This window comes from Coptis chinensis, chromosome 7 (genome assembly GCF_015680905.1).
Source record: "Coptis chinensis isolate HL-2020 chromosome 7, ASM1568090v1, whole genome shotgun sequence".
In the NCBI taxonomy this organism is placed as follows: Eukaryota; Viridiplantae; Streptophyta; class Magnoliopsida; order Ranunculales; family Ranunculaceae; genus Coptis; species Coptis chinensis.
The window spans coordinates 56,772,052-56,786,017 of NC_141462.1; the positions used below are offsets into that span (position 1 = coordinate 56,772,052).

General features: G+C 39.2%; 1 long non-coding RNA gene and 1 pseudogene across 1 annotated transcript; both read left to right on the top strand.

Annotated features, from left to right (window-relative positions):
- The first annotated feature begins 8,774 nt into the window (after positions 1–8,774).
- LOC147488096 (small nucleolar RNA R71) lies at positions 8,775–8,869 on the top strand (annotated as a pseudogene).
- Positions 8,870–12,405: 3,536 nt separating this feature from the next.
- Positions 12,406–13,231, top strand: LOC147488097 (uncharacterized). Its single transcript, XR_015201557.1, has 3 exons — positions 12,406–12,560; positions 12,604–12,708; positions 13,199–13,231. It is a non-coding gene; the product is annotated as an uncharacterized LOC147488097 (long non-coding RNA).
- Positions 13,232–13,966: the final 735 nt, after the last annotated feature.

Below are 13,966 nucleotides of genomic sequence, written 5' to 3' on the forward strand. Positions count from 1 at the left end.
TCAAAAGGCCTCTTCAGCTGCAGTTGACTTCCACAGACTTTTCGTCCACTTCTGCTCCTCTGATTGGGTCAAGGCTTGACCATTACAAAGCTCTTTCCGAGCCGGTCGTTTTGACATAAGGTATGCCCAATTCGAGGTCCGAGTCCAAAGATACGGCTTTCGAAGTTCTCACGACTTTTGCTCCTTTATCTCGCTAAAGTGGTACATTTTCGCACACATAATGGACTTTGAAACCCGAATGCATAAAACGCCATGAATCAGTGTTAACTCTTACTTATTATTCACATAATTGGTCTAACAAGATGATTATTAAGGGGTTAAAACTACAGTTTTGGGCTCTTATCAAACCACCCCCCAAACAAAGATTTTGCTTGTCCTCAAGCAAAGATGAGAAATTAGAATAAGTGACCAAAAATGGAGTTCTACCTAATCTCGCTTTTATTGAGTGCGATTGCATTGACCATATGCAACAAGGCCTTAAAACCACTAGGAATTCCCTAGTGGACGAAGTTATAGCCTCGTGAGAGTTTTCCAAAGAAGGTACTCACAAACTTCATCTATACTACAACGACTAAGAAAATAAAACTATTGTTTCCTTTATTCATGCTCAACTATCTATACATCTCTAGCAATTACATAAGAATAACCAAATAAACCCTAAGTTAATATATGCATAATAATCAATCATCTACAATAAACATATATACAATGAGTAGTACTATCAAATGTTAGCGTGTTTGTTTCTCGGTGAACTCTAATAGCGGCCCTTAAATAGGTTCTCACAATAATAGTCAAGAAACAACACTCTGATTTTTGCACTCAAGTTTCGCTACTCCAAAGGTACAAGCAAGGCACACTTTTTACCTTACAATCTCAATGACAACAAGGAAGCTCGGGTCAATCAAACACATCCGCCACTTTACTATCACACTAACCTATTCCTAATCGAGCTAGAGGTCTTTATTAGGTGTTACAGGATTAGGAGATGGTTTAAGAAGGAAGGAAATGGATATTCAAAAGGACAAGTCCGAGATAATAGAGTCTTCAGATATGTAACTTAGAAAACCTTGTTATTTTCTTTTGCTTCTATACTTTGTTTCCATCCTTAGCCATATTTTTTTTTTTTTTCTTTTCTTTGGCTTTTGACTCCTTTTTATTCTATTTTTTTTTGAGTTTTTTTTTTTTATTTCTATTTTTTTCTTTTCTTTGATGGAAACTTCTTTTCTTTATTTTCCTCAAGCAAGTAACAATTTTGTTTACACGTGTTTTTCTTTCTTCTTCTTCACTCATTCTATTCTCGACTTATTCTAAATTGGGTAGGTTGATTTATTCTCTTTTTTTTTTTTATTTTGTTTTTTGTTTTTTTGTAACAGGTAAAGGAATTGTGGTGTATGGAAGGCTAAAGAACAGGCTCGTGAGTGGTGACTAGCGAAAATAATTCATAGGTTTGAATTTCTGCTATATCGATCCAAAGAGCGCCTAAATTCTCACTTAGGATATGGTTTAGTGATCAAGCAAGTGGACGGTGATTTCTATCCGATTTTACTTCTCCCTTGTGTCATTTCTCAAATGTTTCGGCTTCATATAAGGCTTTTAGGCTATATTCTCACAGATTTGTAGAATAAGTACTCTAGCCTAGATTTCAGAAACTTATCGCTAACAATCATAGATACTCACATAATATATTTATAGATAGATGCAAAGATTATTACCTACGATTAACCTAAGTTTCTAACAATTATTCTCGATGCAACAACTATGTGAGATTTCTAGATTGTTAAGAGCATGGAGAAAGAAAACAATACCAATATTTCTAAGTGTATAGCATAAACTTATTTATTTATATTTTTAAATTTTTGAAATTTTAACTCAAAACAAAATGCATATTATATATATCTATATCCTAACAGATGTCTTAATTACACGGATTCTATTCCCCCCCCCAAGAAGCATGCTTTGTCCTCAAAGCATTGTAAATAAAGAGGGTAGGAAAAATACCATTGAAGCCAAGGAAATTCGTAAACATCCGCAAAACAATGTTAGAACGCACTAATATAGGAAATAAAAACCGACACAACTCTATAAGAGTTCCACCCATAATGGGGTTAACATAATTAAATTGTTTCGGGACATAAGCGCATACAAACAGAAACTAAAACTTACCTCCACTCCGTTGTTATTCGTCATCTTCGCCATCCTCTACTTCTATAAAGAAGTGAGGTTCCTTCGGCCCCGCCATGCTATGATAATTTGCCGTGCTTCACGCCATTTATCATCTATGGTTGTTAACCTATTAAGTGCCACTTGGTCCGATGGGGTGTGGGTGCAACCTCGGTGAGGTTGTATCCGCCACCCATGCCAAGTCATTGCACGGAAAGATCGGATAATACTATTGGTGGGTCGCACCGTGTCTACCTTTAATCCAATCCGTGAAACGGTACAAAAACAGAAAGAAACATAGCATAATACGTGAAATTAGAACAGGCATAAGAAGGTACTTATGCCTCATAGTATAGGCTCGCGCTAAACTAGACATCAAAGTCCCGGAAGGTCATAGCACCGGGCGCCCATTGGCTAAAGCAAGGAAAACGCCGCAAGTGGCGCCATTCACGTAAGAAAAACGCCATTCCCTAAAATGTTTAGCATTATCCAAAACATAACAGCCTCCTATGTTCATGGACAAAGCTACCAAGTGGCAACGCGTTATAGTCCCCTTGGTCCTCAATACGAAAATGCCCCCCCCATAAGCCTCGTGCAAAGACTCATAGGTGTAGACATGCATATTATCGAATCTAATAGCACCATGGGTCTTGTATCTCAGCGGCATAGCAAGTCCAAGAACAAAGGCTAGCAAGAACCCGGTAATCTCCATTGGTTCATCGTCAATGTTGATGGAGAACACTTGTTCTCCATCCGGTCTCTCAAAGAAAATGCGCTTATTATAAAAATAAGATGCAAGTGCCGGAGAATAAAGTTCAGCCGGTCTTACCATAAGAGGTTCCCAGCCAACATATGTGATCACCTCGCTAAACCAAGCACCGTAAAGTAATGCTTTGGAACAAATCTTCAAAAGATCGTTCCGTATCAATATTGAGATGTCATCTCTAAATTACGCTTTGGAATAGCTGCGAATGATCCGAAAACTACGTGGCTGGAAAATTTCTAGTCCAGAAGAAGTCGTATGCTGGCGCCACTTAACTTAGCTTAGCGCGCTGCCTTTTTGTATTTTGGAATTCCAGAACTTAGCGCTGGTCGCGCTCGACTAAAGCGCTGGGCGCCGCTTCGACCAAATTTTTCTCGACAGAATTTTAGGGCGGCGCTCAACTAGGCGTCGCGGCGCCTCCGAAAGTTGCGTAATTGCGAAAATGAAGTCGAACGGGAATCGCTGGTTTGAAGGGTGAGTGATGGAGTTTAGGTGTAATGTGAGTTGTGAGGATAGATTGTATCAAGTTTAAATAGGCTTAAAGTTGCTAGAATGGATCGGAAAGTTGCCAAAACTAATTTCGCAGGTTCGAAATCCTAAAATCTCCAAACTCGAAAACGGAAACAACTCATCTCCCCGGATTCTAATTCAAACCCAAGATTCTTATTTGGATTTTATGACCGAATGTACCTATTTAATCTAGATTTCATCTTACAATGATTCTCAATCACGATATGCCTATACGCCATATTTTCACCTTACTCCGCAAGATAAATTCTAACACTAGGGTTTTATAAAAAAAAAAGCGTGAATGATCAAACCACCCCCAAACAAGTTTGGAAGGTGGGATTAATATGAAACAAGCACACAAACTGAAAATAACCCCTTATATTAAAATTTTCATTCGAGTATCACTACAAAATCCACATTATCAAATAAAAATACATTACAATAAAGACAACAAAAGTAAATAAAACAACAACTACTAAACATAAATAACAGACTATCATCACTGCTCATCCTCTAAACACCTCGCCACCGGTGGCGGAGGGTACAGCCTTCTCGGTGGTGGCTCCCGAACTCCGAAGGTCCAAGCAGCCAGCCGCCCTCCGCCGACGACGCCATGCCTAGCAGCCGTGGTCCTCGTGAGGCGAGTCCGTATGAGGTGGGAAGCGTGCTAGCATCTCTACTCTAAACCGACGGGCTTCCATCTCAGCCTCGCTTCCCCCCATCTCTCATCCTCCCTCCGGGTGCGGAGCTCGGTTGCGATGAATAGTCGCCTGTCGAGTCCGAGGTCGGCACAGAGAGTGTTGAGTGAACGATGCCCCTATGTAGCATAGTCATGCGCCAAAGATCGCATCAACACCTCCGAAGGCATCCGTGACAAAAAGCAGGTGCCATCCTCCTCATCCTCCTCCGACTCATCCTCATCTACCCTCCGCCCTCCTCCTCCTTGTTCCCTATCCTCCTCGCAATTTCCAGACTTGTTGGACACACTCTATAGATATACGCGGGTTCCCGCGGGGTAATGTAAATCCTCCCGTAGTCGGAGTTGCCTTCATCTTCAACATGATCTTAGTGATAAGCACAGAAGAGGTGCCAACGACCGTCCAACCTCCCCGATCATGTTCAAAAAAAACTCCGTGATACGAAAATCGCATTCCGCCTCTGGAGTATCCATAGGACGATGGAGGCAGGTCGACCGATGTCACCGACCTTGTCCTTGCCTAGGACATTCCGACCAATCCACCGGGTCAGAGCGGTTGGTTGGTCCTCGAGAAGCCTCGCGCACACAATGGGAGTTTGATTGTAGCTCCCATTGATGACAAGAACGCCCATCAACGGCTCAACCCCCCATCAAAACCGGGCCCCCAGAAAACGGCATCAGATTGATTCTAGGCGGAATGCCTAGAATCTCACCCAACAACCGTAGTCAACTCCCTCCTCTTCTTCCTCACCAACACAAAAATCTTACTCCCTCCAACTCCCCGGTGTTGTAGAACCGTCCCACCAAGTCTTCATGGTAGAAGTCTTCGTCGAGTACCGAGACTATTCCAGTCTCTACTAGCCATTTCACACCGTGAAACGGCGCGAAATGGTCGGCGTGAAAATCTGCTCCGATAATAATACGCGTTGAGCCATTTAGAGTTTGATTACGGTTTGGGGTTTGTAGAGGGTGTTGTAGTTGTGGTTTAACTTGACCGACCTAAAGAAAAGTGGTGGTGGTGGCGGTGGCAGCACCAAAAAATTTTTTTTAAATTTCGTGGTTTTGATAATAGAAATCGGGTGGTGGTAGTGATGGTTGGTGTTTTGAAGTCGATTTGAGGTTTGGATTTGATTTTTTGGCGTGGGTTGTTTGTATTTTCTTTTTATTTTGATTTTCTTTTAGGTTTGGAGCTTGGTAATGGCGTTAATGGAAGATGAAACGATGAACTGGTCGCGGAGAATGTAAGAGCCTGAAGCCGCTTCTCCATGGGCTGGTGGCTGAAGTTGGGCCCAAGCCCAAAATCAAAATTTTCGATTTTTTTCGATTTTTTTCGCTAATTTCAAATCAAAATTCCCGCCGTTACGGGTCCGATATTTGCGAATGAGATATGGAAATGATCAGAGAGAATTTCCTATCCAATGATCCATAAAACACTCTATTCCGACTTTGGATGACATATGAGATAGTGGAAAACGCCTCAAGTGCGTGCATGACGAAAGTTATGCGCGACGAATGAACTCTAAATTAATAGATCATGTCAATCCGAATCGTAATACAATAAAACGGCCTAAGCAACTCTAGTGGGACATAAAACATTTAGTATGGAAACATTTAACACCCCCCCCAAACAAATTTTTACAAGAATTTTAGAAAATTTGTTTTTAGCAAATGGGTCTTTTAAAGTCAGATTCCCGAGACTTCCTAGATTACTATGTTTATTTTATTTTTTTTTTTTTTATTTTAGTTTTAGAAGGAAAAACAATAAGCAATAAAGACATAATTCACACCATAGAGAAACATGACTCAAAAATCCGAGAAAACATGCAAGAGTGGAAAACGTGAACTATGTGAACCGTGGACTTAGGATCCGTACTTACAGCCACACACTCCATAGGGAGGGCCCGTTACCTTAATGGTGCACTCACCAATATATTGAATGAAAGGAAATGCACCAACACAGAAATTGAGTCGCTTATAGTCGATACTCAAGACTTTATCTAAAACATATGTATGAACATGCAGTTGATCATATATCAACAACCGAAATAGTTGTGGATCATTCCATAAATAAATATCACAGCAAACATATCCAAATACAATGAAACACCAAGATTTCCTACGACTCAGCCTAGTGGAATCCAAACGAAGTTGGGTAACCCTATTGTGTAACCTATCATGCACCTTCTTTTTCATTTTTGAATGAGTGGGTGTTCTAGTAAATAAGTGTGGAAAAGTGAATGGTTGTGGAGAATATGGTAGGTATGGATAAGTTCTAGAAAGACAGCCCTGCATTAATAATGAGGATTTGGTTTTAGCACCGAACTCATTCATTGTGTGGTGTGTAGGACTGCCTCAATTTTGAAAATGAAGGTGTCACAAAGTTTGTCCTTCAAGTATCCGCTTTGTTAGGAGGATTTAAAAAATTATAGAGCACGTAAGAAACAACAGGATCGAAAGTGCAAACTCGGGGTTCCTTTGAAAGGGTGGAAGGAGGGGAATCAAGGTGGATGTTGTGGCTAGTTAGTTCTTGATAGGGTGAATTGTCACCTACTCAAGAAACTCATCAAATTCCTCATCTAGATTGGTCATATCCACATTACTATGGTAGTCCTCTACGCTTTTTGAGAAAGTCATCTATCCCATCCTCGCCAATAACATGTGTATCGACTAGTGTAGGAAAGAAAATATTGAGTCCGACTTTCCAAAGGAAAGAATTTTGGGCATATGACTATCGTGGAACGTGTTGTTTGAAATAATCTCGAGCAAAGCTCTCGATCATGCTAACCTCTCCATCCATAGATCTAATCGGGTAATCGTGTCCTTGTTTTAAAAACATTGACCTCAAACAAGAAGATGGCCAAAAGACATGGACATTGAACCATCACGGCAATTAATGAGCGCATTGGCAGCTGCCAAGAAAGGACGCCTCTAAAATGATCGACAGAGTCGTTAGCTTAATTTCCTCGTATCGAGGACTACAAAATCAGCCGGATAGTAGAAATCCTGAACTTTTACCAACACATTTTCGACTACACCCTTAGGATACTTAATAGACCGATCAGCCTAATTGCAACGCCATTTTAGTGGGTTGCATTTTGTCTAGACCTATTTGTCTATACAAATAAAATGGGAGTAAGTTAACACTAGCCCCCGTGTCTAATAACGCTGTCGTCAGATAGGAATCTCCTAAGGTGCATTGTACAAGAGGATCTACCGTGGTCCTTGTACTTAACAATTCCATTATGTTCGATAAGGTTGGGAATTGTTCGTTAAAAGGCTGCCTTTTGGTATATTGGTCTTACCTAGTAGTACACAATTCCTTAAGAAACTTAGCATGATGTGGTAGCTTTTAATAGCTTCGAGGAAGGGAAGGTTTATAGTTAGATTCTTAAAACATCCCTAATCTCCTCATAATTTGTATCCTTAGTTAACATGGCTAATTTTTGTGGAAACGGTGGTTTCGCCTATATTTAGCAATGGTATCTCCCGGATGTTTAACCGTAGCTTTTTCGTTTCTTTGGTTGTGTTGTAACCGGTACCTCTACAAAGGGTAGGCTCTTCAGTTTCTATTTCAAGATCTAGTAATATAGCAGGTGTAGGGTTATCGGGTGGGGTAACTATAGGCATAGTTACCTTGTTATCAACCACTGCCCGAATCGCGAGAGTGGTGATTGCATTTATCTCACCTACATTTTCATATTCATTACTAGTATTATCCGTTACCCCAAAGGTCGTGTTTGTTGTTTTAGGATTAGGTATTAAGTGACCTCGAAACACACCTTTGGTTTGGGCTTTATCTTGAGCCAACCGTTGGGTTAAATTAGTTACGGATTGTAGAAGCCGCTGGTTGGATTGAGCCATGGTTTGGAAAAGTTTTTGCTCACTTGTATAAAGGTGTCAAGACGATCCGGTTGGGTGGGTGTAGTGTTCACGGGTGGTGTTACCGAACTATTTCCGTGAATTATTTATCAGTGGATTTTGATAGTTATTATTTACCTAACGATACCTCTATTAGCATTATAATTATTATAATTACCTTGACCTTGTGCTTGACCTTGTCGAGGGTTGCACTTGGTTGTTATAATTATTAAAATTACCCCGACCGTCCTTGTCGTGAGTGGGGGGCTTGGTTAAAGCTTTGCGTGGGGCCTAACATATTGATGATTGTACCCTCGAGGTGTGACGCTTTGGTTATTTCTCCAACCGGTTGGGATTTTGTCTCCCCGGGGCTTAGGTTCACTATTAATGGAACAAGCCCGCTCATAGGCTATAGACGATGGGATTCGGATGCTCGTGGCTCCAAATGTAAACTACATGGATTTGAATTTACATTCATAACGGGATTGGCTTTTGTTGTACGTAAATGGCATCTACCTTTTTGTGAGGGATTCAATTAGAGTTTTAAGCTCGTGGATCCGATTTAACCTCAAACATACCGGTAGCCTTAAATCGGGAAGAAGAACTAGCGGAGCCGAGTAATCGCCACTACCCCCAATTATTATTACGCTTTAGTTTGGTCCTCTAAAAATTTATAAGCCTCCTCAGGCTCCTTTGTTTAAGAAACTACCCCATTCATTATGTCAAGGACTTCTTTATGGTGATGTTGAAGTCCTTTGAAAAGGCACGAACTAACGGTCTTTCGCTAAGTTATGATGTGGACACTCTATAAGCAGATCGGTGAAACGATTCCAAGCCTCTCAAAATGTTTCATGAGGATTTTGTCGAAAAGAAATGAATCTTAGAAAGCATCTCATCCGTCTTTTTAGGGGGGGTAAAATGTTCCATAAACAAATACAAGTTTAGCCCACGAAGTCCACGTAATTAGGCGCTTTGGGCGCTTAACCAAGACGCCCTTATCGGCTAAGGTGAAGGGAATAATACCCTTAATTTAATTTGTTCAACCAACCGTAGGGATGGTGGAATGTTGTTAGGACTTGTTCAATCCTACGATATAGCCGGTAAGGTTTTTCATGGTCTAAACCATGAAAAACGGGTAACAAATTAAAAATATTTGGAGGGATTCTCAAATCCCCACACCGGGTTTGCTAGAACGATGCAAGATTTGGGGCTATCGCCAAGGCTTTGTAGAAGTCCGAGAGAGGAGTCTCTTTTCTTCCCCATTATATCGTATGGTGTGTGTGATAGTAGTTAGAGGTGTAGTGTGTGGTATACTAGATAGACTTGATTGTTGATGTTGTTGTGTATTTACGCTCGTGTTTTTGCGACCGCATCTTTAATCTCATGCAAGACTAAGTCGAGCTTAACTACACATGCAACACTCCAAACAATTTCGATATACTAGTATAAACCTCTAACAGAGATGCGAGGTGTGGAAGAAAGGAATACCTGATTAAGGCCCTTGCTTCGCTTTATGAATAGCGTCTTGGAGTGCGTGTGTTCGTTTATAAGAGAATAGAACACCGAAAACTTGACAACTCGAAGTTTGAATCACCCCGTGGAAATCCGAATTTTCAGTGGAAGGCGCGCCGCTTATCTTGGTAGCGCCAGGCAAAAAGTCGAGGTCCAAGAAGATAGCGGTCGCGCTTTGTTGGCGTTCAAAAGGTGTAAACGAAAGTCCAGAAGATAGCGCTGGTCGCTCTTTGCGGCGCTCGGCACAAGTAGAAACGAAGTCCAAGAAGATAGCTGGTCGCGCTCTTTGAAGCTGGCGCTCAGTCGTTTTCTCGCGAATTTTTCCAAAATGAAAACGGCAAACACAAAAGATGAATCAAACAAGGGTGGGTGGGTGAAATGGTACTTAAAAATTACTAATTCTATTATGAAAACAATGCTAAAGTGCAACTAAGATGGCAGCGGCGCCATTTGATAACTGTAAATGTATAGTTTACCTACGAAATGAACTACGAATCCAAAACGCAAGTAAACTAAACTTAATGATGATTGATGCTCTCTTGTTTATCAAAGATTTATTTCTACTCTCAACCAATTGAGATATAGGTGAGTAGATAGAGTTCGTTCCACTCCTAGTACTCTAGCATGGATGTTTTCTAATCTAACTAGTCGTTTTTAAGTCTATGAGAGTTTTACGAAGGGAATTATACTACGGTGCAACTACCCACAAGATGCAACTAGTCGGTTATCGGAATACTTAATGATGTGCTACGTTGATTCTATGATAAGGAGTTAGAGGGGGATTGATTCCACCTTAACTCAACTTAATCCACTAACCATTTAATCGTCAGAATCCGAATTGAATCGCCGCAACAACAATTGGTTATTCCTAATCCCTAATCATACATGGCATTTCTACCAATTTATAACTAGCATGTGAACAATTAAACCCATTCTCATGGTGAACTAATCATTTCTAGAGTGGAATGGAAATTACGACGACTCTACGATAATCGGAATCAAGCTTTCATCAAGGCTTCACAACCCCCTCTAATGGAGGTTTAGCCTTGAATCATTCCGCAATCATTTCCATTTATATTAAAACTAAACATAATATAAAGCATTGAAATTTATTTAATTAAACAATAATGAAATCTAATTTAATGACTAAATTGAACTAAGGACATAAATTGAAATTAGATCTAGAATTGGAATTGACAAAATCGAAATGGATAAAGAATACTACTTTATTGATCTAATCAAATGAAGAACAAGATTCAAAGGTTTAATCTAATGAGGGATTTGAAACTAAATTAAACTTAATTAATCTAATGAAAACTAGATCTAGAATTAAGGTTTAATGGAGGCTAACTAATCTAATTTATTTTCTAACCTAACTATCTACTATATGCTACCATTAACAAAGACTTAAGCTTTTGTTCTTATACATTCAGATCCAAAATTCGTGCATGGGCTTGGAGCCATGTTTTGGGGCCGAGAATCGTGCCCAAAACCCAATTCTTTCAAATTCCAAAAGGCCTCTTCAGCTGCAGTTGACTTCCACAGACTTTTCGTCCACTTCTGCTCCTCTGATTGGGTCAAGGCTTGACCATTACAAAGCTCTTTCCGAGCCGGTCGTTTTGACATAAGGTATGCCCAATTCGGAGGTCCGAGTCCAAAGATACGGCTTTCGAAGTTCTGCTGACTTTTGCTCCTTTATCTCGCTAAAGTGGTACATTTCTCGCACATAATGGACTTTGAAACCCGAAATGCATAAAAACGCCGTAAATCGTGTTAACTCTTACTTATTATTCACATAATTGGGTCTAACAAGATGATTATTAAGGGGTTAAAACTACAGTTTTGGGCTCTTATCAAGTCTCAACAGCTGTCCGCCACTTCCTTTTGTGCTAATGGAAAAAGTTTGGTAGCTTTTCCAAGTACAACATGAAATCGGTTTTGTACTAGGGAAGGAAGTTTAACAATTTTCTGACTGATAAATCATCTCCTACTAGGCGTACAACGTTTCCAATACTAGCTTCATGACCCTTGAGATGGCACTTCTTGAAAGGGAACCACATGTGGAGTATGTGACACCTTTTGTAATCTTCTGCAGCATTTGGTTGGAAAAATATATGAAACATAGTAAAGGGGCTATGGAGGAGGTGATCATGTCTATTAAAGGTTGTTGTTCATTTGGTCAAAAGTGCATGAGGAGAACTGGGATATACTGTTTAGCACTTCGTTTATAGATGGGAATATATCTTGAGTTGAGCGTGGATGTATCTTAGGGAGAGGGAGGATGGGTAGAAAATATTGAGTTATTTATGTACTATTTTTTTCCTCTTTAAGTCATGTGAGTTGCTACTTCCCATTGAAGTGAAACTTCCCAGTAGATATCTATGTGGAGTTGCTCTCAGTTTTGTGACCATTTTCGTTTCCATGGTGTACAGAATGACTCATATCTGGAGAGCTACATCAGCACCATTGGAGTTGATTTTGTAAGCAGTTGTTACTTATGCAGATATTATTTTTTTTTTCATTTTTTCTTCTGTGAATGTGCATTAACAGTATTGCTTTACTTGTCCTTATGTAGAAAATTCGCAATGTTGAGTAGGATGGCAAGACCGTTAAACTTCAGATTGTAAGTTATTTTTGTTAACTTTAAAATGTATAATCTTGTGATAATTGCATCGATGGATATAAGACTATTCACATTCAAGGTCTGTATCGATGAAACTACTGCGTTTTGTGCCTTTCTTTATCATGCAGTGGGATATTGCTGGGCAAGAACGCTTCAGAACAATCACCAACAACTATTATCGTGGTGCACATGCCATTATAGTAAGTGAATCCCGCAGTTTTAACCTTACTTTGGATATTCTTACGATAGTACTGGCTCATTGTGTTTGTATTTGTTTTCAGGTAGTTTATGACGTTATAGACTAGGAGAGCTTTAACAATGTTAAGCAATGGTTAAACGAAATCAATCGCTATGCTAGTGAGAATGTAAGCAAGCTTCTAGTTGGTAACAAGTGTGACCTAACTGATAAAAAAGTGGTGTCCTATGAGACAGGCAAGGTAGAACTTGTTATCCATCACATCTATTCTTATACGTGTTTAGGCTTTTGCTGATGAAATTGGAATTCCATTCATGGAAACCAGTGCCAAAAGTTCTACAAATGTAGAACAAGCTTTTATGGCCATGGCTGCTGAGATCAAGAACCAGGTACTTATTTTCCTTTGCATTTTTATATTTGAGGATGAATGTTTAACTGAAGGGCTAATCTACATTACTCATTCTCAGAGTTTTGGGTTTCACTACTAGATACGATGCTTTTGTGGATTTTTCATTAATTTAAAATTATTTTTCTTAAAAAAAAAAATTGATTGACTTTTGAGATCTCCATCCCGGTCTTTTCAAGCAAAGTAGATATATGATATTTCCGATGAGACCTGGGAATCTGGGATGTGGTAGACAATAATCATGGCAAATGGTCAACTACTGTTTATGTTTACAATTTAATTTGTTGATGCATTTACATGTTCGGAGTACTAATTCAATGTAAATAAATCACATTGCAGTTCTAGTAAGTGTGGTAGTAAGTGTTTAAGTCGACCATGTGTTTCCTCAATGATAAATAATACTGTTATACCCACATAAATTTGTTTGTAACAATATGTGTCTATGTATATTTATGATTCTGATTGCTTTCCAGAATGGCAAGTCAACCAGGGTTGAACAATGTTAGGTCTCCCTCTTTGTTGATCCGGGACAACTTGTTGACGTGAAGACTAGTCATTGCTCATCTTAAAGGAAGTATAAGCAGGAGAATACAGATTTCTGTCTTGACCATTTGCATTGTCATGGCATGTAATTCTACCCTAGTTTACTGGGATGAAAGACCGGTCAAGCCTCACCTTGATTTATGTTCTTTCTTGTTATTTCAAATGTTATTGAAATTCAATTTTTTGTAGGTTATTTAATTTTTCAATTTTATGGGTATTCAGTGACATAAAATTGTGGATGCCATTCATTTTTTTGTAGGTTTAGCTAGTCTCGCTACAAAATATGAGATTTTTTTTTATCAACAATACATTAGCAACGGTTTATAACCGTTACAAACGATTTTTAAATTAATTTTTTTTAAAATTAACTAACAATTTTGCAACGGTTAAGAACCGTTGGTAATATTTTTAACAAATTACTAATGCTTAGAAAGCGTTGCAAAGGCTTTAAATTTGTGTACACACTAGTTATAAAAAGCATTACAAATCATGACTGCAACGATTAATAAGCGTTGGAAATTTCTGTTTGCAACGGTTAATAACCGTTGCAAAATTTTGTTTGCAACGCTTATTAACCGTTGCAAATATTTCCAACACTTTACCCATGCCATATTTGCAACGCTTAAAAAGCGTTGTGAAAATTATTAGCAACGGTTTTTTGCCATTGCAAATAGCTTGTTATGGTGTAGTGATCTCCA